The 25,484-nt window shown below is 39.2% G+C and overlaps 1 long non-coding RNA gene across 1 annotated transcript; it reads left to right on the plus strand.

The window, feature by feature from the left end:
* The first annotated feature begins 530 nt into the window (after positions 1-530).
* On the plus strand, positions 531-2,653 carry LOC149201587 (uncharacterized). Its single transcript, XR_016253449.1, has 2 exons — positions 531-696; positions 1,857-2,653. It is a non-coding gene; the product is annotated as an uncharacterized LOC149201587 (long non-coding RNA).
* Positions 2,654-25,484: the final 22,831 nt, after the last annotated feature.

Consider the following 25,484-nt stretch of genomic DNA (forward strand, 5'->3'; position numbering starts at 1 on the left):
TCTATTAATTTTATAAAATTATAGTTTATTTTATATGTAAAATATAAAATTAGTATAAATTTCTTAAAATAATATTTGTTTACCATTTTTTTAATATAAATTTCAAAAAATAATGTAAATTTATAGCTACTATTGCTTCAAAACCAATTATTCTTTATTTTTTTTCTCCAAAGTATTATGTTTTTTTAAGGTCGTTTCAATTAATTATAATGGGCCATTTATATCATTTTAATCTCAGCAAAAATTTATCCATTCGGTAATATTTTTAAATATTTTTTAATAATCCATTCATTAAAAGCTATTATGTTTTTTTAAGGTTGTTTCGATTAATTACATTGTAAGGCGTTTCCTCTGAGAAAGACATCCCTAAAATGTGACATGTGCAATCCTGAGCCATTGATTCTGTGTTAGACGATTGGGGTGTTTTCTGCCGTTGATTTAATATGTTTTTTTAATTTAAAATGTCTTTTTTCCATCGGGCCACACGAAACGTGTCTTTGTTTCTTCCCTGCATGATGACCACGTAGCTCACGTAGCGTTCTGCTTCCTACCAGAGCTTTATATAGGCACATATTGTCTTTGTTTCTTCCCTACATGACGACCGCTCTACTTCCTACCAGAACTTTATATAGGCACTGATTTTCCTCCGGAAGTAACTAGCTCCACACAAGGGTAACCAGCTCCAGACAAGGACAGGTAATTCTTTGTTTTCTGTTAACGTTTTGTTTATGAAACTTAGTCATGTATCTTAGGGCTTTCCCATAGACTTATTCCTCCAAGATTATTCGCATAGACTTCACAGTATACATCGGTGTTTCACAGGTTTACTCATTTCTAGTTAATGAATAAGATTGTTGAAATCTCTCTTTACAGTTCATTCTATAAATGAACAGGGTTATGGGTTTCATTCTTATCGTTTTGACGAATACTGTTATTTGCATTTTCTCGTTGTATATAATTTCTACAGCGGAGATTTCCCAGTTTCCCCAATGGAGCTCTTTCTTTGAAATTGGGGTTTCTTCCCCAAGAGGGTCAATCTACCTGAACAGGTTACCCTGGCTGGAGGATAGGTATTTTAATACCTCACTTACCCTCAGACCAGTGTATTGGCACTATGAACATGGTTCATTTACTCCCTTTACTTTAGCTTATCAGTCACAGTGTCTCTGTTGATTATGGGTTGAATAACATTACCATTTCAATCCTGTTAGACAGGTAATCTAATCTTTTTAAGTAATAGGACGAATACAACTCTGAAAAAATGAATCTCAGAACAGCTTCCTGGAGTTCTGAGTCTTGCAGCAAAGGGCATTTTATAATGTCAAGATCAGCAGACTTGACACTGTAAATTTCCAATAATCTCGTGGCATAAGGACGGTTCTTCACATACATGTCAAGGATCCTCTGCTCATCTAATTTGATCACATGAACCGGATTAGGAATAGGGTTGTAAAGTGGCATTGTACTTAGAAAATTAAATACTGTGGCGAAGCTTGATCCTAGCTTCTTAGCTGTAAGTGAATAACGGTGGCAGTGAGTATCAGAAGGTCCATATTCTTCTGCATCTTATCAGTGATAATATTGAGTATGATTTGACACTAAGAAGCTCCATGATCTCATGTTCCAAAAGGAAAAACCTTGCCAAATGCTTTAATCTTCTTTTTGGAATTTCCAGGCGCTATCAGTGATTAAATCTATTAGGGTATAAGCAAATACTTTTAAGGATTTGTAAAACGACCCATATTTCTTACAAACTCAAGTTTGAACTTCTATGAGTTTGTACTATGTCTTAGAATTGCGAGGCATTGGTTATATGAAAAATAAAAGTAACTTACCTTCAACTCTGGGTTTTGCAGAGGATCTATATAAGGTTTCGTCATTCTCTCAAGGTTGGCATGCGGAAGAGAAGGTGCCCTTTTTCAGAGACGTGATGAAACTAGTGTTCAATGCAAACATGTTTCGAGGATATTGGACTTTAGGGGTTTTAGTGTTCTGACATTTTTGTAGACTGATGTTAAGCAATCTAGATGCCTTCCATACATATGCCAAGTTCGTTCCAGTAAGGCCCAGCTGGATGTTTTCATCAGCTCAATCTTTGGCTTCAACTGCAGATCAACATTAAGAAAAAGAACAGTTGGGTACACAAGAATCGCGCTTGCCAGATCTCCAGTGAATCATGTGTCTATGAAGCGCTCAACCGCTTGGTGCTTTGTTTTGGTTGATCTAATATGAACATAGATGCCCTGATTCTCATGATTGCTGATAGTTAAAGGCAGTCAATAAGGGTATCCTTGCTTAGAACGAGATCCACCAAAACAACCCAGCAAGCGGTTCAGTGCTTCAACGACTTGTGCCCTGCTGAAAGTTTAAGGTAACCCAACTCACAGTTGTTGAGTTAGAACTGAAAGTGTGATAATTCGGTTGGATGTGTGTTTCGTAGTTACGGGTTCATCATTATCGTGCTTAGAGCATTGCATTTGCTAAATAATCATGAAACGTAATCATTTCTCTTTGATACTGGCATCACTAACAATGTCAGTGTCATATTCTGTAGGTCCAATAGGTCCAAATTCTCTGTATAAGATCTACTATGACTATTTATTTTCTGCAATGTAATTTAAACGGTTTGACACATTCAAATTTGGTTTAGGCTGATGATACTCTGTATCCGTTATGACTGTTGCATTTCAGCGACCAAAAGGTATGCGGAAATTATTTCTGTCCCTCAAGATCACTCCCAGCATAGTAATAATATTCATTCAGTTCAATGCCTAATTAAGTTCTGGAGCATCTTTTCGCCCTTTCAGCAATTGTATTAGTCTTTTTAAAAAAATGTTTTTATGTCTGGAAGAAATGGGGTAGTCATGTTGTTACATCTCCTCGGTGTTTCACAGGTTTACTCATTTCCAGTTAATGAATAAGATTGCTGAAATCTCTCTTTACAGTTCATTCTATAAATAAACAGGGTTATGGGTTTCATTCTTATCGTTTTGACGAATACTGTTATTTGCATTTGCTCGCTGTATATAATTTCTAATCTACCTGAACAGGTTACCCTGGCTGGAGGATAGGTATTTTAATACCTCACTTACCCTCAGACCAGTGTATTGGCACTATGAACATGGTTCATTTACTCCCTTTACTTTAGCTTATCAGTCATAGTGTCTCTGTTGATTATGGGTTGAATAACATTACCATTTCAATCCTATTAGACAGGTATATCTCACAGTATGCTATATCAATTTGTACAATTTACTTGTCCAAGAATGCATACTCAAATAAGTACTGTGTAATTCTTACATATACCAATTTCTCTAAGTACATGCAGGTCTGCCTTCATTCTAATGGAGCTAAGTCATCCCATCGAGCTAAGTCATCCCATCATGTTGCATCTTCAACTTGTCCTAATAAATGCATATTCAAAAATATCCTCCATATCCTTGAGAATTCATCATGTTCGTTTAGATATCCTCTTGAATTGCTGTGGTAGTCCAATTTCTCTAAGTACATGCAGGTGCACAGAGAGCTTTCCTTCCATTAGTGTGAACCAAGTACAGTTTTGAACAGTATTCCATCAGTGTGAATAACGGTGGCAGTGAGTATCAGAAGGTCCATATTCTTCTGCGTCTTATCAGTGATAATATTGAGTATGATCTGACACTAAGAAACTCCATGATCTCATGTTGCAGAAGGAAAAACCTTGCCAAATGCTTTAATCTTCTTTTTGGAATTTCCAGGCGCTATCGGTGATTAAATCTATTAGGGTATAAGCAAATACTTTTAAGGATTTGTAAAACGACTCATATTTCTTGCAAATTCAAGTTTGAACTTCTATGAGTTTGTACTATGTCTTAGAATCGCAGGGCACTAGTTATATTAAAAATAAAAGTAACTTACCTTCAACTCTAGGTTTTGCAGAGGATCTATATAAGGTTTTGTCATTCTCTCAAGGTTGGCGTGCAGAAGAGAAGGTGCCCTTTTTCAGAGACGTGATGAAAGTAGCGTTCGATGCAAACATTTTTCGAAGATATTGGACTTTAGGGGTTTTAGGGGTCTGACATTTTTGTAGATTGTTGTCAAACTCATGAAACAAGAAGCCATAAAATCAAACTGAAAGTCAGGCTGAGGAGTTGTTAAACTCAAGGCTAACACTCGCACAAAGATATATTATTTTCTTATGAGACCAAGAAGATCAACTTCTTATATTTCTTCACTTCTTATGTTAAATCTATTGTTTGCTGCAACTTTGTGATTGATATCAAGCAGGGGACAAATCTTTGAATGGAATGTTCGTAACGAATACTGTTATTTGCATTTTCTCATTGTATATAATTTCTACAGCGGAGATTTCCCAGTTTCCCCAATGGAGCTCTTTCTTTGAAATTGGGGTTTCTTCCCCAAGATGGTCAATCTACCTAAACAGGTTACCCTCGCTAGAGGATAGGTATTTTAATACCTCACTTACCCTAATACTAGTGTATTTGCACTATGAACATGGTTCATTTACTCCCTTTACTTTAGCTTATCAGTCGCATTGTCTCTATTGATTATGGGTTGAATAACATTACCATTTCAATCCTGTTAGACAGGTAATCTAATTTTTTAAGTAATAGGAAGAATACAACTCTGAAAAATGAATCTCAGAACAGCTTCCTGGAGTTCTCAGTCTTGCAGCAAAGGGAATTTTATAATGTCAAGATCAGCAGACCAAGAAGATCAACTTCTTAAACAGAACAAATCTAACTTAAACCTGAATGCAGGGATAAAAAGGCAATTAAACAACAATTAATAGATCCAGGGTTTATATATATCCTATTTGTTTTTGTACGAATAGGACCATTATGAACACAAAGACATGAAGAAATGACATCTTCCCCATCAGGGCATTAAAGCACCTCATTTCTCTTTGATACTGGCATCACTAACAATGTCAGTGTCATATACTGTAGGTCCAATAGGTCCAAACTCTCTGTATAAGATCTACTATGACTATTTATTTTCTGCAATGTAATTTAAATGGTTTGACACATTCAAATTTGGTTTAGGCTGATGATACTCTGTATTCGTTATGAATGTTGCATTTCAGCGACCAAAAGGTATGCGGAAACTATTTCTGTCCCTCAAGATCACTCCCAGCATAGTAATAATATTCATTCAGTTCAATGCCTAATTAATTTCTAGAGCATCTTTTTGCCCTTTCAGCAATTGTATTAATCGTTTTAAAAAAAAAAAAATTATGTCTGGAAGAAATGGGGTAGTCATGTTGTTACATCTCCTTGGTGTTTCACAGGTTTACTCATTTCCAGTTAATGAATAAGATTGCTGATATCTCTCTTTACAGTTCATTCTACAAATAAACAGGGTTATGGGTTTCATTCTTATCGTTTTGACGAATATTGATATTTGCATTTTCTCGCTGTATATAATTTCTACAGCGGAGACTTCCCAGTTTCCGCAATGGAGCTATTTCTTCAAAATTGGGGTTTCTTCTCAAAGAGGGTCAATCTACCTAAACAGGTTACCCTGGCTAGAGGATAGGTATTTTAATACTTCACTTACCTTCAGACCAGTGTATTGGCACTATGAACATGGTTCATTTACTCCCTTTACTTTAGTTTATCAGTCACAGCATCTCTGTTGATTATGGGTTGAATAACATTACCATTTCAATATTGTTAGACAGGTATATCTCACAGTATGCTCTATCAATTTGTACGATTTATTGGTCCAAGAATGCATACTCAAATAAGTACTGTGTAATTCTTACATATACCAATTTCTCTAAGTACATGTAGGTCTGCCTTCATTCTAATGGAGCTAAGTCATCCCATCAAGCTAAGTCATCCCATCATGTTGCATCTTCAACTTGTACTAATAAATGCATATTCAAAAATATCCTCCATATCCTTGAGAATTCATCATGTTAGTTTAGATATCCTCTTGAATTGTTGTGGTAGTCCAATTTCTCTAAGTACATGCAGGTGCACAGAGAGCTTTCCTTCCATTAGTGTGAACCAAGTACAATTTTGAACAGTATTCCATCAGTGTGAACCAAGTACAGTTTTGAACAGTCTTGCTCAGGATGATCTTAGTCTTGGTTTCTTTATGTACAGTTTTGAACAGTCTTGTTGAGGATGATCTTAGTCTTGGTTTCTTTATGTTGGTCGATCACTGGAGCTTTTCACAGCTAATAAGATGCCTAATAGTATATCAAAATTTCATGCAGGATTAAATCCAAACGAGTTGCAATCCAGATATTGCAATGTGGTTTTAGAAACAATTTATAACTTACGCTCTGTGGTCTTGGATCCAAAATCCTTGTGATTAGATTCCTGACCCCATGAGAGAACCATGAAGGGAAGGAAAACTCCGCTTTGCAAATCTATGACCCAATAAAAACTCTACCATCAGCTGACAGCAACCAAAAAGTGTTGTGAAGTAAAATATGATTAAGTTAAAAACAAGATTACAAGATTGATTTTTCCTGTGCATCAATATCTGAGACAGAGAGCCAGGACTGTTACCAGTTTCCCCTTACGGGCAACAGAAATTTCAGGGTTCCCTATTTTTTTCTATTTGACACACTCAAGAGTTTTGCAACAGAATTTTTGAGGTTCACCATAAAGTTGAAAGTCATTTTGAGTATACCTTACGATATTGTTCAATTTGATTAGAACCTTCAAAGGGACAGAAACCTACAAGAAGTTCAAAGAGAATGACCCCACAAGACCAAATGTCTGCTGCCCTTCCATCATACTTCTGACTAACAATTACCTGCCAACCATAACCAATATGCTAGATTGATAAAGGAAAAAGACCTGTGGTGTAGTTCCCATACTATCTCTAACAAATCCTAGATGAAGAGTTTGATTTGTATACCTCAGGGGCAATATAATTTGGGGAGCCACAATATGTAGAAAGTATAGGATTTGTCTGCACAAAGTGTGTATAGACACAACATTAGGATCTAACAGCAGTTGAAATAAGAAAAGGGGATATGATTACATTATTAATTTTAAAAATTCCTTGTCAGAATTTTGGAAATGGGTTTGTGATCAAATGTTAAGTTGATGCCTTTCCTAACCACACCTCTCAGAATCCATTATGAACTGAGCAGACAGAAATGAAATGAAATCAAAGCAATCTCCAGTACGAGTAATGATAGGATGAATGCCTAGGGCATCCCTTCCATAAAATATAAACAGAGACCTGCTGATGTTGCTTTTATGCCTGGACCGAATTTTTCTATCTAAATCTGAATTGAAGTTTTGAGTTGCACATCAACTGGTCACTGTTTTGCCCCATGTGATAAGCATACTATTCTCTCTGTTTTTTAGCTACAGGTAGTTTAGGTGGGTGAACAGGGTTTCTAGTAGTTTATATAGGTGACTGTGATTTTGAAACGTTAAACCTTTAAGAACTCATGGTCGGTACAAAAGAATTATGCAAATAAAATACCTGGTGCAAGATACTCAGTTCAAAATCAGACCCCTTCATATTGGCTTTACCATCTAGGAGTAGGTTTTGAGGCTACTCACCAAATTCGAAACCAATTTAACATTAAATTGTATCTTAGCACAAAGCATTATCAACTAAAATTACATAAGCTCTCATTGGGTTCATATACAAAGAGAAATTTTCATAAATATTGAAAGTCAAACTGCATACCTTGAGATCTCTATGGTATACATTTCTACCATGACAATAATCTACAACATCTATAAGTTGATGAAAATATTTCCTGGCCTCTTCTTCAGTTATTTTCTGAAGATAAGCCTGTACAAAAGCCAGCAAATCATAATGAGATTTATGATCTCCATATTAACCATAATATTATTTCTATAAGGTGCTCAAGTTTATGTATCTCAACTTTCCTAAAAGTGTATTCTAAATGTTCTAATTTTAGAACTTTCACTGGAATAATTTCCAGTTAGATTTTGGTGGAAATCCATTCAGAAAATTGTTGGAATTGTAGATTTGAATTTTCCAGTTAGATTTTGGCGGAAATCTATTCAGAAAATTGTTGGAATTGTAGATTTGAATTTTTGAATCTGTACAATTTGAATGTTCCAGAGATTTTTCATGTTGTTGGATCCATTTATTTATTCCAAAATGTAATTTAGACTCATCTTTTCTGAAATTCATATGATAACAATAAACAACTATGTCTAACAACACTGTCAGTTGACAAAATAGAGAAATATTTATGTCATAGAAATAATTCCAAGATGCACAAATTTGTTGAGTCTTTGCAATTTGAGTGTTCAAGGATTTTTCAGGGTGTTGAATATATTTATGCATTCAAAAATGTAATTTAAGCAACAAAAAAAATAGAGAAATATTTATGTCATAGAAATAATTCCAAGATGCACAAATTTGTTGAGTCTTTGCAATTTGAGTGTTCAAGGAGTTTTCATTGCTCCCTCATTGGTCTCAGGTTGAGAAAATGGAGTCCACCAATCAAGGATTTCCCCTTGGGGGAATCCTACTCCCTTTTCCTCTAGGGGAGATGTTGGTGTACCTCATATGGCTACATTGTCCGTTCCAGGGCTTGCAATTCGCCTGCCGGTATGGCTTTTCTCGACCTCTGTCATTCAAAACACCATGATTCTTGGGAAATCAAATTAGCAACCATATGATACTAGAGTTACCCCCAAACCTTCTACTTCATTTGTTTCTCCCTCTCCTTCTTCCTCTTCGCTTGGTGGAACTATGCTTAAAAAAATGATCGTATAAAAGTTGTAATAAATATCTTTCTTCATTATGTTTACAAGCTTGGATGCCCACTCATTTAGAAAAAAATTGAACATGCTTCTTTCCCTTTGCCCTTTAATTCATATTTTTTCAAGTAATGTTGTAGGAATGTAATGAATTTTAAACATCTTACGCGAAGAAAACAACATTTTGTGTTTTGTTTTGCACCAGAAAATGACAACAAACATTACGAAAAATGCAATTTCCTCAATGATATCTGGATCAGCTCAAATTCAACCATACCTACAAATTTTTGAACTTGAACCAATACAATCAATGAAAAATTCAACTCCACGATATCGTACTACAATTTCAGATGGAACACATAAGAAACACATCATGCTTCCAAAAGATTTCAATGATCTCGTAGCAACAGGCTTGCTACAAAAGGGTTCCGTTATAAACGTTAAAAGTTGGACTACCTCAGCTATCGGTCCATCAACGTAAGTTTGTTATAAATTTCTTATTTCAAATTTAACATTTTTTAGTTATACCACAACCGCTTCTAACAATTATTCCTATGACTCTCAATTGTCGTATTAAAGCTAATATACTTTGAAATATCTACTTCATTTGCACCCTTAATTGGCAATCCAAAAACTATGAATATCCTCATCACATTTGATGAAAACACTCCATCCTCATCGGACCTACAACCTTTATCAAAAAGACACTTCCCTCTTCCAACTACTCCAACTCCGTCCGTTTTTCCAGTTCAAATTCCCATCAAATCATTAAACCTTTACCACTCAAATTGATGCATAAAAGGATACATCCAAAGGAAAACAGCTCTTCGACAGTTTCAGAATCAATACAGACCCAGTAAAGTGTTTGGTTTTGACCTATTCGATACAGAGGGTGGAGAAATACATATTACATGTTTCAACAATGTCGCAGATTACTTTTTCGACAAAATCCTAAATGAAAATGTCTACATTGTCTCTAAAGGGAATGTAAAAATGGCTAATAGGCAATACAACCACTTGAACAATGACTGGGAAATTTTGTTGAATGCAACATCTACCATAGAACATGTTGCCAACGAAAAAAAAAATAATCCAACAGTGTGATTCAATATAAAGTCAATTAATGATATCAGAACAACAAATGTCAACTCCATCATTGATATTCTTGGTGTTGTGACAGACATTTCTAGTGTATGCACTATACATAGAAAATATGGCTCTGAAGTCAATAAACAAATAGTACAACTTCGAGACATGTCAGGGTATGACATAGATGCAATCCTTTGGGGAGATAATTTTAATGACGTGTCACAGGAAATCTCCTCCCTATGTGCTACAGGAAATAGCCCCATCATTGCAATCAAACTGGGTGTGTTGGAGAATTTAATGGAAAAAATATCGGCACTACATCGAGATCCATTATTCTTGTAGATCCTGACATTGAAGAGGCCCGTGCGCTAAAGTCGTGGTTTAGAAAAGAAGGTTCGACTGCAGCTTCTACATCTTTGACAACAAGATCTCCTTTTGGCCACCAAAAAAAAAGAATAACAATTGCTGACATTTACAGTATGGATTCCTTAGAGAAACCAACATTTTTCCAATTAAAGGGCACAATAACAAAAATTGTGATGGATTGTTTTTACTACATTTCTCTCCCGTCGATCGTTGGTGGGAAAAAATGCATGAAAAAACTTATTCCACAAAATACAGGGATGTGGTTCTGTCCAAAATGAAACTCTAAAGTAAGCGATTGTGATTACAGATACTTATTGAAAATCGACATACAAGATCACACTGTTGAATTGGCTTCAGCTGTTGCTTTCGAAGACGTGGGATCTACAATTCTTGGAAATAATGCCAAAGATTTCTATTTATTATCTTCAGATCCAGACCTGATCAAGGAAATTGTCTCTAGAGCTCTATGGATAGATCATATCTTCACACTATCGGTGAAGACTGAAACTTTTAGAGAAGTACCACGATTGAAATGCATTATCATAAAAGAAGAAAAGCCACATTTCACGACAGAATGAAACAACATCCTTCGAGAAATCCAGAACATCTCGACATTGTAGATAAATATTTCGAAATGTATTCCTTGCTTGTTGGAAATTCCTATTGTCCAATTTTATAAATACAACTTTACAAGATATATTGTTGAATGCCTTATGAAATTTTCTTATATACCATTGAAATGAGTATTTGTTCTCCATTGTACCTAGCATTGTGTGAGTAGACAAATTCACATTTTTTTCCTTTTATCAGCTTTACATATGAAACTACCTACATGTATACATAAAAAATACTAATATGTTGTTTCAAAAACATTACTCAAACAAAAAATTTCACATAAAACTATTCGGTACTTGGATTTTTTTCCCTTCTTTTGCTTTCGCTTGCATTTTTTACCCTTTTTTTGCTTTCATACAGTAGCATGGTTGTTGTCTCCAAGTAAAATTCTTCTTTTCCCCTCTCTTGCTTATAGGAACCATAACTTTTGCGAATGTCTTCTTCTTCTAATAATGAACGTGCTCGACGATACTATGAAACAAATAAAGAACGAATAAATGCACGACGTTGTGAGCTTTACCAAGCAAGAAAAGACATCAAAGAATGTCAAAAACACAAAAAACAGAAGGAAAACCAACCTTCCTCTTCTGAAATGGACCACCCTAAAAACAATCCTCCCTTGCAATTATCAGACTCTTTATCTTCTCAGCAAACCTCTCAAACAAATACATCCATTACTCATTGCCCTAACCCCTCCTTTGCACATGCTTTCAACAACATGTATACTAATCAAGCACATCGAGATTTTCATGCAAAGATTGATAAACTTCCACCTAAATGCCCATGCTCGATTTGTCTTGAATCATATCTTGGAATACATATCCGCAATTCCAACCACATGTATTGCTGCTCTAGATGCATCTCTGAAACAAAGGGTCATCACTTCTCATTATCAAACAACATGGACCTTGGTCCTCAACCAGCTACCCTTACATCTCTTTCACAGATAGAAGAAATGCTCATTGCTAGGGTTAACCCTATACTTCAAGTAACACATGCACGTGGTGGCCAGTATAAATACAGTGGCCACACAATTTGTTTTCCTCAAGACATTAAAAAAATTGCAAACATGTTGCCACGACGTGTTGAACACTTGGACATCCTAATTGTCACGCATCATAGTAATGACCATAAGGCTTATGATTTCATTGTCAGTAGACATCGCGTCCTCGCTACATTAGAATACAAATTGGCGAATGACCCATACTATAAGAATGTTTGTATTGATACCAACGCACTGGCATCCTTACCAGCAATCCCCACGAATGTCTCCTCCTCCCTTCACCATTCCAATACTACAGAAACCATTGTCCGCCTTCCACTTGAACCACCCCATGAGCTCACCGAAGATCTCACAGACCCATCTGTAGACCAAACATCATCATTCGTCCCCATCATACCTGATACAAATACAAAAATCCAAGAAATCCACCTTTATTTGCATGCTTACAACCACCAATCTGATACTAAAATTGAGTGACAAACAATTGGTTTATCACCGGTCAATGAATACAACACAGAATGTCTACTCTATATGGCTTTCCTTGCCCTTTTCCTGATAGGAGCTACAATGTCGAATGAGCCAAGAATGAAAGCAGTGCAACTACATGAATATGCACTTCATCTCATACGTTGCTACGATAACAGATTTGGGAAGCACTCGTGCTTTTGTTATTACATATATAATCTCATGATGTGGCATCACAGTCAAGCAACAACATCGATTTTTGTGAAAAAGAACATCACAAATAACTTTCCAATATCTATCAAGATCTGAACATCCGCTTAGAAGTATTTCCAGATGATCAGTTGGCAGAGCAAGTCATGCGATTCGGTAGCTCTTTACCTGGAACAAGGTCATTTTGGCACAAGGCTAAAAATGAACTAAGGGACATGATATCTCAACTCGTTTGCTCGACGTTCTTCTTCACATTGACCGCCGCTGATACAAAATGGCCCGATCTTCATGCAATCATGCTCAGATGTATTCCTTCTGATATTGCAAAACAACAAAAGTGGAGAAATGATAAAATTATCTCTAACCCACATTTAACATCACTATATATGCACCATATATTCACAGCATTTCAGGAGATTATCTTAGAGAAACACTTGAATACAAAAGATTGCTGGTAGGTATGCATTCTACCACATTTTTTTTTCTACAAGAACTCTAAACAACATTCCTCACCTATTGCAAAATTATCTTACAAAAACGCATACTTGATAGGTATGAATGGAAACATAGGGGATCTGTGCACATCCATGGTTTCCTTTGGATAGAAAATGCACCTGATATGGAAAACCTCAACTGGGAAGATAGAAAAGTAGTTGATATTACAAGGCAATTCTTCGACAAATATATTTCCGCTTGGAACCCTCGTGCTCCTTCGACTTCAAACCAACCAAATGCTTGGACAAATCCCAAAGACCCTTGTCTATTGTCCACACCGCAAATCTTCAGAACCAATCCTTTCAGTGACTATGAACAACTCATCAATTGTGTTGAATGTCACACAAAATGCTCAAAAAGCACGTGCCTAAGAAAAAATGGATCCACACTCCAATGTCTTTATAAAGCATCGTGGGAATTACATCCAAAATCGGCCTTATTCATTGATTCCAATGGCTAAAAAGCATACACACCTGCTCACAATGACGATCGACTCAATAGCCATAACCCTACCATCCTATCTATTTGGCGTGCAATTGTTGACTGCCAACCAGTACTCTCCATACACACTGTACAAAAATATATCGCCAAATATGCATCCAAAGCAGAAAAAAATCTGAAAGCTTCGACCACATGCTACATAGAATTGTCCTAGCTTCACCCACTGTTGACCCAACAACATCCACATTTCGAAAATTTCTTGCAAAAACCCTTGTTGATCGTGACATTGGAGCACAGGAAACCTGCCATATGCTGCAAAAGTTGTCATTAACATTATGTAGTCGACCATTCATTTCTTTAAATGTAAACCAAAACATTCTTATGCACCTTCCACAAACGAACACCACCTCCCCTACATCCCCACACATAATAGATACATATATCCAACGCCCTTTTACCCTAGAGGCCACATCCATAATAGAATTGGCAAGATCCTGGTCATACGATCCTCGTCGCAAAACAAACAAATGGAAACAAAGGCCTACAAAAGCAATTGTTCGGGTCATACCACGTTACTCCTCCATACCATCCACAACAGAACCTTGCTACGCTAACTTTTGCAGGGTTGAACTTATGCTATACAAACCTTTTTGCCATATCGTACAAGATATAGGAGATTCTGCTGCAGAATTCATTGCAAATTGGCAAACATTTTGTCCATTCTACAATCCTTGGCATCAACACCGCACACTATCTGATATTGAATTTGTCACAAATGATACCTCAACTATAGATGAAACCAATCCAACAGACACCATGGAAATAAATGAATGGGAATTACTTTCCCAATTAAACCCTACAAATGAGCTTCTCATAAATGACCTTGACATGCTTGGTCTTCGTGGCTTTGGTGACACCCATAACTGGAATCATACCACTATCCCATTGGATCTACAAAATAATGCAATACAATTCATTGAGAATAGCTACTCCATCCACCGCATTCTTCAAACACATCAACATATCCTGGCGACCCTTACTACATTATCTCCAATGCAAAGAAAAGCTCTAAATATTATTTCTAGTCATTTTTCTAGGAAGGATTATTTACCCGCTCTCAGAAGGATAATTCAAGGCACTGCTGGTACGGGAAAAACCCTCCTTATTAATTGCATCAAAGATATGCTCATATGCCTAGCAAGCTCGGAACCTTCACTGCTCATGCTCCTCGCCCCTACAGGGGTTGCTGCCTTCAACATACAAGCATCGTCAATCCATTCTGCTTTTGATCCGGATCTAAATAGGAATGCAATAAAATATAGAGATAACCATAAGGGCAGATATGCAGTCGAAATAGTACTTCATTTAATTAATGGAAAATACTGAAATATGCTTACAAATAGAAATAGAAATAACCCAGCTAGGGCGATGGTAGCTTATCTCTGAGAAGAGATGTGTCGGCTACATGCCTCTGAACTATTGTGAATTGTGTTTACAATGAGGCTCGAAGGCCTATTTATTATTGAGAAACAATGGAAAACCATTCACATTACAAAACCGAACCGTAGAAGACGAAACGCCAAATTGTGGGCCCTGTTTTGGGGTGAGTTGGACAACCAACTTCCCGGGGTCGCGAATTGGTCATATTATCTCCGTTTGACGCGCATGATAGCCCATTGGAAAGACCTCTCTGAGGACTACGACGAAAAAGACGATTTTTATCAGAAAAATTGTTGGCGGTAGATTTCCCAAAAAATGTCGTTTAGGGCCTCAAAACAGCTCTGGAAGTTCAGGGCCCGAAAAACGGCTAAAAATAGTAAGTTGTGCTACAATTAAGGAAACTGAAAATGCTGAGAGAAGCAATGGTGGGGGTCCAGGTGGACTTGTCAGGTGGCCACCAAGATCCACCTGGATCATTCCTCCCCCCTTAGGAAGCAATGGTCCCCATTGCATTGAGTTCCTCCATGAGATGACGAAACTTTTGCTGAACTTAGTCCCTGGTGAACCACTTGCCCTGGTGAAGGAGTTGGCCTGCTTTGACAACTCGATACAGTTGGATATTCTGTTGGCGAGTGTTCTTGACCTGTGTGTCCATGATCCGATCAGTTGCAGCTTGTTCCATGCAATCTGCATTTAAGTCTGTGGGTGTGCGATGTTCTGCAATGTCGAATGTGTCTAGAAATGGTGGAAAGTATGGCCGAAGGCGGTCCACATTGAACACTGGGTGTAGGCCAAGGAATGGGGGAATGTTGAGCTCAAATGCATTGTCTCCCATAGCCTTAATAATGGTGTAAGGACCATATCAGTGTGGTCTCAGTTTCTGATAGGTTCCAGTAAGGCATTCCTTTTGCAAATGCAACCAAACTTTGTCGCCCACTTGAAACTTGTGTGGCACCCGATGTTGATTATGTCGCTGCTTGTACTTGGCATTTGATTTTTCCAGAATGTCATGGACCTGCTGGCAAATATGTTGGATGTGCTCAATGAAGTTGGTTGCCTTATCTGTTTCGGACTGGACATGAGCTGAACCTGTGTGAGTAGCTGCAAGTGGCATGGCCACATCAATCGGGCATAGTGGCTCAAATCCCAGGCCCACCTAAAAAGGGTTGTGGCCCGTCGAGCTATGAAGAGCTCGGTTGTAGCTGTGCTGAACATAGGGGAGGCCCTCATCCCATGTGCGTGGATGCTTTGAGTTGTACATGCGCAGAATGTGTACAATCATCTGATTGACAACCTCTGTCTAGCCATCAGTTTGAGGATGGAAGGCTGTGGACTTAGTGAGTTTGGTGTCCAACATTGACCAGAGACTGGACCAAAATGTACTGAGGAACCGACTGTCCCGATGTGAGATGATAGACTGTGGGATCCCAAAGTTCACCCAAACTCATTCAAAGAAGAGTTTAGCAGTGGCTTCTGCTGTGATATTCTTCTTGCAGGCTGCCATAATGGCCATCTTCGAGAACCTGTCGATGACCACAAAAACACAATCATTTCCATGCTTAGTGGAAGGAAGGCCTGACATGTAATCCATGGAGATGGATTCCCAAGGTCGACTAGGGGTAGGCAGCGGGGTATAGAGACCTTGCTTCTTGATGGTTGGTTTGGTAATGGCATAGGAAATACATGATCTGATGTATTTCCCGACATCTTGTCAAAGATTTGGCCAATAGAAATACTTTTGCAGTACTACCACCGTTTTCTCGACCGCAAAATTCCCAACAGCCTGACTGTAGTGTGCTTCCCAAATCATCTTGGCAGGCTCGCTTGAAGGAACACAAAGGTGACCCAGGTGGCATAACAGGGCATCTTGGAGATGAAAATCTGGAACATGCCGACCCCCCAAGAGTGTCTGGTATGTGTGGCCAAATTCTGGGTCGCTTTCATAGAGAAGTGGCCAATCAGAAGTCTCGTGCCCACAAGAGTTGAGCATGGTGGTTAACGCAATGATTGGTGGTCGACTAAGGCAATCTACAATATTATTGGTGCTGCCCTTCTTATACTTGATATTCAAATGGAACTGTTCCAGATATGTAGAGCACTTATGATGGCGATCATTCTGCAATTTCCCTTGGGTCTGTATGAACTGCAGGGGTCGATGGTCTATGTGGATGACCGTTTCCTTCCCCAAAATGTAATGCTTCCATTGTCAGCAGGCCTGCACAATGGAATACATCTCTTTATCATAAGTTGGATACTTCTGGACTGTGTCTGAAAGTGTTTCACCGTGATATGCCATTGGATGCCCGTGTTGAGTAAGGACTTCCCCAATAGCATAGTCAGAGGCATCTGTCTCGACCTTAAATGGTTGTGGTAAATCTGGTAACGCGAGCACCGGTGTCGTGCAGAGGCGACCTTTCAACTCTCTGAATGCCTTCTGCTGAGATGCGACCAGAAGAATTTCGATTTCACTCCTCCCTTAGTGACTTGACTCAAGGGCCAAGTGATATGAGAAAACCCCAACATGAATCTGCGGTAGAAGTTGGCAAGACCTAGAAAGCTGCGGAGCTCTGTCAGAGTGGTTGGAGATGGCCAATCCCGAATGGCTTGGATCTTGGCCGGATCAACATGAACCCCCTGTTCATCAATAATGTATCCCAGATACTGAACCTGGGTCATGCCAAAAGTGCATTTCTCCAAATTGGCACATAGCTTGTGTTGCCGGAGTGTTTGAAGAACCTGTCGGATGTGGTGGAGGTGCTCTTCCAAACTCTGGCTGAAGATCAGAATGTTATCCAAATATACCACTACAAATGAGTTGGTGAATGGTCGCAAGATGTCATCCATTAGCCTCATGAAGGTTGCAGGAGCATTCGTCAATCCGAAAGGCGTAACCAACCATTCGAAGAGGCCCTCCTTGTCTTTGAAGGCAGTCTTCCACACATCAGAGGGTTTTATTGGTACCTGGTGATATCTTGACTTCAGATCGATCTTGCTGAAATATTTTGCCCCATTTAGTTGGTACAAGAGATCATCAATCCGCAAGATCAGGTACCTATTACGGACAGTGATCTTGTTCAGCGCCCGATAGTCAATACAGAGTCTCCAAGTCCCATCCTTCCTCTGTACCAACACGATCGGGCTCCCACAAGGTGATGAACTCGGACGGATGTGACCTTTCTGCAACAGCTCCTGAATCTGCCTCTTGATTTCATCGTTCCCCAGAATGGAGCACTGATAAATTGGTCCATTGGGTAGCGGCACACCTGGGGTCAGATCGATGGAGTGCTTGACTTGACAGTGCAGAGGAACCCCTGCAGGGGAGGTGAAGATGTCCTCTGTAGTTGTCGTGCGGAGGGGTCTTGTCTGGAGGCCATGGCTACTGTCTTATTCTTTCCTTGCGGGCGTATCATCAGGAAAACAAATTTCGCAGTCTTGGAAATGAGCTTACTGCATTGTTTTGTAGTAATCAAAGAGATGGCGGTAGGCGGTGCTACCTCTGGTATCCTGTACAACTTATTTCCCAATGTAACAATAACAGCACGGGGCCTTGATTCATACACAGCATGTCACTTCCACAAGTATGGTTTTCCTAATAATATATCACAAACTTCAAGGGGAGCAATGTCACACAATACCTCATCCGTGAAGGGCTTGATGTTGTATGGAAGGCGACACTGCTGTCTCACGCGAAGATCCCATCCTTGGTGAAGCCACCCGATGGTGTATGGTTGTGGATGTGCTTTGGTCGGCAAGCCCAACCGCTTCATGACCTCTGCCGAAATGAGGTTCTTTTGGCTCCCGTTATCGACAATGAACTGTAGCGGGGAGCCATTTACCCACATCTGGGAGTGGAAGAGATGCTCCTCCTCTTCTGGATCTTGGGGTTCATTTTTCTGGATCTTTGCGGTAGCAACAATGGCATTGGGATCCACATCAATGATCTACTTCCCTTTGTCATCCCCCTTGTCAGGTTCTGACCCAGAGTCGGAACATGCATCTGATTCTGGAACCTTTAGTTCAGCCACCAGTGATTTCTTGGCTCGACACTCACTGGTGTTGTGAGTGGAGCTCTTATGGAACTCACACCATTTTCCCGTGTCCTTTTTCGTCTTCGTGGTGCTATTATTTGCCTGTAGCTTTGGTGGGTTGTCTTGCGTTTCCCCGCCTTGGCTTTGTCCTTTGTTCTATGTTTTAGGGGCACCTTTCCCTTGCTTAAGATTCACAGATCCAAAGTCTCGATTCTTTTGTTTAAACTTCTGCTCGACCTTGACAGCATATCGATACGATGTGCTGAGCGAGGAGATGTTCAGGAATTGTATTTCTTCCTAGATGTACTTGTGCAGGCAGCCGCGGTATTTGAGTATCAAATGCTGCTTCGTATCCTTGATACCCAGCTTTGTGCGAAGGGTATGGAAAATATTGGTGAACTTCGGAACATCTTGGTCCCTTCCCTACCGCAACGTGGTCCATTTTATGTATTCATCCTCATAGCTTCCGACAGGGTAATACTGCTCCTTGATGGCATCCCAGAATGAATTTTAGGTGGGTGCAGTTGAAAATAGTGAGCTAGTATTTTCATCCTTCTGCTCGCAGTAGGTTTCCCACCAGTCCTTGACGTAGGGGACTGCTTTGAGAAGAGCAAAAACAATCTTTTCCCGACTTAAAAATTCATGAACAGAAAAATAACCCTCCAGTAGATTTAACCATTTATCTACAGCATCTACGTCTATCTGACCCTCAAATATGGGAATTTCAAAATTAACTTGTACCTTAAAGGGCGTGGCATTTCCAGAGTAGCTGCTGGAAGTTGATGCGTCGCTTCTGGGTAGCCGCTGAAGGATTTGGGCAAAACTATCCATCATCGCATTCTGTTGTCCCTCAAGGGCTTCCTCGAGCAAGATTTTGATAGGATCTCCTACCCCCTCATCTTTCTTCTCATCTACCATAGGAGGCCGTCGGGATCTGCAAGGCTGGTCTCACAAAGGTTCGACCAGTTCAAGCCCTAACTCCTTATATCCCGACCTCGTTGGGGACATGCAAAGAAAAATAGAGAAAAAGTAGACCACTCTGATACCACTGATCTGGATTTAAATAGGAACACAATAAAATATAGAGATAACAATAAAGATAGATATGCAGCGGAAATAATACTTCATTTCATTAATGGAAAATACTAAAATATGCTTACAAATAGAAATAGAAATAACCCAGCTAGGGCGATGGTAGCTTATCTCTGATAAGAGATGTGTCGGCTACATGCCTCTGAACTGTTCCGAACTATGTTTACAATGAGGCTCGAAGACCTATTTATTATTGAGAAACAATGGGAAACCCTTCACTTTCCAAAACCTAACCCTAGAAGATGAAACACCAAATTGTGGGCCCCGTTTTGGGGTGAGTTGGACAGCCAACTTCCCGGGGTCACGAATTGGTCGTATTATCTCCGTTTGATGCGCATGATAGCCCGTTGGAAAGATCTCTCCGAGGACTACGACGAAAAAGATGATTTTTATCAAAAGAATTGGTAGCGGTAGATTTCCCAAAAAATGTCATTTAGGGCCTCAAAACGGCTCCGGAAGTTCAGAACCCGAAAAACTGCTAAAAATAATAAGTTGTGCTATAACTAAAGAAACTGAAAATGCTGAGAGAAACAATGGTGGGGCTCCAGGTGGACTTGGCAGGTGGCCACCAAGATCCACCTGGATCAGCTTTGCACCTTCCTCTAAAGGATCTTATGCCCTTAGAAGGTAATGCTCTTGCAAAATTCCAAGAAGAACTCAGGCATATAAGATACATACTAATAGATGAAATGAGCTTCATTGGGCCAAAGCTTCTCATCCATATTGATGAACGTCTTCGGGAAGCATTTCCCCACCAAAGAAACACTGCTTTTGATGGCTGTTCCATAATATTGGTTGGTGATCTGGGTCAGCTACCACCCATCAAAGACATACCTCTATATGCAGGGACGAGCCACGAAAGTGTACTGTGGAACACCTTCACCACAGTCATCACATTAGACACAATATTTCATCAACAAGGCGACGACATCACATAGGTTACTTTCAGGAACATTCTCCAGAACATTAGAGATTAAAATCCAAAAATCGACAACTACAACGTACTCATGTCGCGCACAGATTCCTTTTTATCAGAAGAAGAAATATGTTCATTCGAGGATTCCATGCATCTATTTCAGAAAAAAAGCTCAAACAATGGTCCATAATAAGCAAATGATGAAATCTCTAAACACTCCTATCGCAAGATCCATTGCTAAAGATGACAACACATATTCTAATACTTCCTCTAAAGACGAGAAACTTGAGCTAATTGTATTACTATGCAATCGCGAAAAAGTTATGTTGACTTCAAACCTTTGGGTTTCAGCCGGACTTGTTAATTGTTCCCTCGGAGAAATTGTAACCATCTTTTACAAAGAATCAACTGCACCACCACAAATTCGAACATTTGTTGTCGTATATTTTCCCAAATACATTGGGCCTCCTTGGGATGAAAGAAACCCCACTCACTTGCCTATTCCAGCAATAAAAAGAAATGGACGTGTACAAATTCCACTGAAGATGGATTGGGCTTTAACCATACATAAATCTCAAGGTATGACACTTCCAAAAGCAACAATTGACATTACAAAAATAGAACATCAAGGTCTCACATTCACAGCTATTTCAAGAGTGCCTTTTCTACAAGATCTTCGGATTAACCCCGCATTCAGTTTCGATTGTTACAGTAAAATCAAGGACAACAAAAGCATTGCTCGCAGAAAACATGCAGAAGACATTCTCCATTCAATGCCGCCTCCAGATAATCTACTCCAACCCATACTTTGACATCAACAAAAGGTTTCCTCCATTTATTTACCTCATTCTATTTCATAACATACTTTTCATATCTTTCAACAACAACCAACTCTAATCAATATTAGTAAATAAGAAAATATTAGAATGTCTTTATATTCTATACATCTCATGCTAACCTTTTCTTTCTTTTGCAACAGGCCACATGGACTCAGAAATAACATACCTTCACAGCTACAAGTAGCCTGGCAAGCAAAAAAACTGCATCTCCAGCTACGCATTAACCTCCAAAGGTGTTCGTTCTGCCATTATTCACCATGCATCTTCCACTAAAAATATATAAATCCCCATAGCAAAGGTAGCTTCATTTCCATTCATTCCAGATTCATTTTAACACAACTCACCTACAAAGTACTACTAATAAATTTCCGCAGCTGGTTTACATATTGCTAATTCTAACAAAATATACATTTTGTAGGTCCATTACTGCTTCTTCACGTCTTCACTACCTCCACCATTGTTATAGACATTTTTGTGCCTTACAGCATGAAGCATGAAATGTCAATAATCTAAGGGATCCAAAGTCCCTAAACATGTTGTTCCTACCCCTAGAGGAACAAGGTCAGCAAACCACAGCACTAAATATCAGTTCTCCACCTGAAAACACTCAAAAAAAAAGCTAATTCTGGATCATGTCAACTGCTACACTGTCTACCTGCACTGAATGTCAACTGCTACACTGGCTACCTGCGCTGAATGTCAACTCCACCACTAGCTACCTGCACTGAACGAGTTTGGACATGTGGCAGACTCATTTCTCAAGGTGTCAGAGCCCAGGAAGCTTCCAAAGTGACACTTGGATCAGGGAATTCGACTGGTGATGAGTAATAGGGTCTAGATCTCCAAGTGGAAGCAAGAACCTCCAAGTGGACTCAAGAACTGAAGAATAACTGAAGTGGGAGAGGACACTAGTCAGCTTCATGCCAGCTACAAGTTGACTCATCCTTTCTCCAAAACTCCTATATATAGAGCTCTCTCATGAGGTCTAAAGGAGGCTGGAATTTTGTGCAAGTAAGGAAGTGCTGTTGGTTTGAGTATAGAACTATTGGGTGATTTGCTTGAAGGAGGTGAAGAGGAGATTTCTTTCTGCTGGGAGGTGTTGCTGGATTGGGTCTATTATGGTTGTAACACTCTCAGAACTTTACTTCTTCCATTAATAAAGTATTTGAGGTTCTTCTATATGCATGTGTCTCAATGGTGAATTGATGCTTGTATATTTGATTTATGCTAATCCCTGAATCGATTATGGATGTATGCTTCTTGTAGTTTCCTTTTCTTGTGCTTTTACAGGATCTTTGTGTAGCTGGGTCGGTGAAAGAGCAAGGAGCTAGGAGCAAGCAGTGAAGAGGGAAGATTGGATCAACCATTAGCGGAAGATAACGGTTAGTGGATCCCCTTTCTCTTCTCTCTCTCATCTCATAAAGAAGTAATCTTGAATAGCTTTGCATTCAGTTGTTGCTGAGGTACTATCACCCTTAGAGTGGGATAGGGTCATTCCGTATTGGATACTTTTCCCAACAACAAATTGGCGACTCCGCTGGGGAACGTATCTTGTTGGTTGTTTGTGTTTTTGCTATTCATTTCATAAACAAAGGGAGTACCGAATCGAACTGCATTTGGATCTTTCAAATGCAAAGTAGAGGGCAGCTACTCTAGCTCAGTTTCTGGGTAAGTTTATGATTTGAAGAGCTCATCCACAAGGACTCTAAATAGCTCTTAGTGATAGCTTTTCATCCTCCTTTTCATCCCTTAGTGTGTACTTGACTGATAGCTTCTGATTTGGCCAAAAACTGTGAATTTTTGAGCAATCTGTGACCCGGAAACTGAGAAAAACGAAAGTTTGAATCTTCAGTGCAGGTGCTGTGAAGGCATTCTGCATTTCAGCGCAGGTCCCGTGAAGGCTACCTGCGCTGAATGTCAAACTGACAGTGTACTACCTGCGCTGAACCAGTTTTGCCTAGTGCTACTGGGGTTCCCTCCTGTTTATTGCCCTGTTTTCACTCTTGTTTTTGCAGCCTATTACCAGTCAATGTACCTATCTGAAACCAACTTTCCTTGCCACTATTCCGCCTCGGTTGTATAAAGAAACTGTGTTTGTTCTTTGTGTATTTCTTGTATCATTTGCAGTTTCCCATAACGAAAGTGAACTAGTCTGGCTGTGGCCTCTTAGATCTAGACCTGTGATAAAGTGTCGTTTTGATCTTAAGAGTTAGTTTATTTGCTGTTCATAGTTGATTGATCTTTTGCTTTCGTCATATGGTTTGAATTCATACATTTCTAGTGTCGAAACAAGTAAATCTTAAGGTGTCTTTTGATTTTGGACAAGCTTGTTTGCTTTTGCTTGAAATTGAATTCAAAGTTATACAACAGCTTTCTTTTTGTATTGCACCAACATTAAGAAAGAGAAAAGAAATACTTGCATTGTGCATGTGCATTACGATAGTTTGCATGTTGATTTAGGAAAAAGTGCATTAGTGTGTGCTCTATGATCTGTGTGAAAAGATGATGTTTTTCTTTTCCCTCAGTAGTTAAGATTTTCAAAGTTGAAAGATTGAAAAGCTTGCTTATCATCTTAGAGTGCATTTAGGAGTGTTAATATACATCTCGTGGTGATCCATAAAGGAAAACTGCTAAACAAGATCAACCTTAAAATAAATTGAATTTACATAACAACGCATTGAAACATAACGCAAACACATAGAGGTCTAAGCTAGAGACATGTTCCGGCGTCGTTAAACGTGATATCTTAGCATTGAGTGGTTGGGTGATTCCTCCACGGTGAAGCGATAAGTATCAATACAGACTTGTGCTCCCACGTACCGTCGCGTATATATTGGGAGACCCCTATAGGAACAAAGCCTTTATCCATAGGAAGCCGTGTCGGCTGCCCTACTGATCGCAATGCATTGAACACAGCATTCACGAAGATCGACCACTCGTACCGTAAAACGTATTCTGTGGTTTTGCGAAAAGTTTGGCACACCCTCTGCCTAGAACTCCAGAGTAGTTTCTTTTGGCCTTTTTCAAACTCTATAATTGAAAAAGTCCAACCGAGCATTTGTCACTTCGGGCTCGTTAAAACATCGAAGGAGACTAGAGTCATCTTTAGCTTTTTCTCGACTCTTAAAAAGTGAAAAAGCAAGTTGTGTCTAAAGCGTCGTTATAAAATTTATTTTAAATAGAATAATCATCACCTTTCCCTAGTTGATCTTCGAAGTTAGTCTATCACCAGTGAAGTTCCTGTAGAATCGCTAGGCGATCTATTGGATAGACTCAATATGTCTGAACAACCGTCGACATCCAGGACTGTGTCATCCGACATAGCAGCGGCAGAGCCTCCTGCTGCTACTCCAACGATGTTCGCTGGTATACCATCTGTCCCGGCAAATTGTCCTCAACAACAAGCCGGAGTCCCATCAGGGACGACGACATGGTTAGTTCCTATTTCTTCATCCGGATTATCATCTGGTATTTCTTATGTTGAAACTCAACAAATTGATCCAATGTGTCTTCAAAGGCCAATTTACCCTTTAAGTACTGGATTTCCACCGTATGGAGGGCAGTATGCTCTTTCATTGTTCCCTCCCAGAGAACAACCATATGGGAGTTTACAACAAAGTTCAGGTCAAACTGGAATTACATCCAGTGGTTGGGTACCAATACTGCCTCGACAACCAGGGGTTGTATATTCGATGCAACCAGTGCACCCTGTGTCAAATATTCCCACCACACCTGCTATGGTGAATGCGTCGCTAGCACAAGCGC

This window comes from Pinus tabuliformis, chromosome 2_1 (genome assembly GCF_031772625.1).
Source record: "Pinus tabuliformis cultivar Carrire ecotype Pingquan chromosome 2_1, CPIR1, whole genome shotgun sequence".
Lineage (NCBI taxonomy): Eukaryota > Viridiplantae > Streptophyta > Pinopsida > Pinales > Pinaceae > Pinus > Pinus tabuliformis.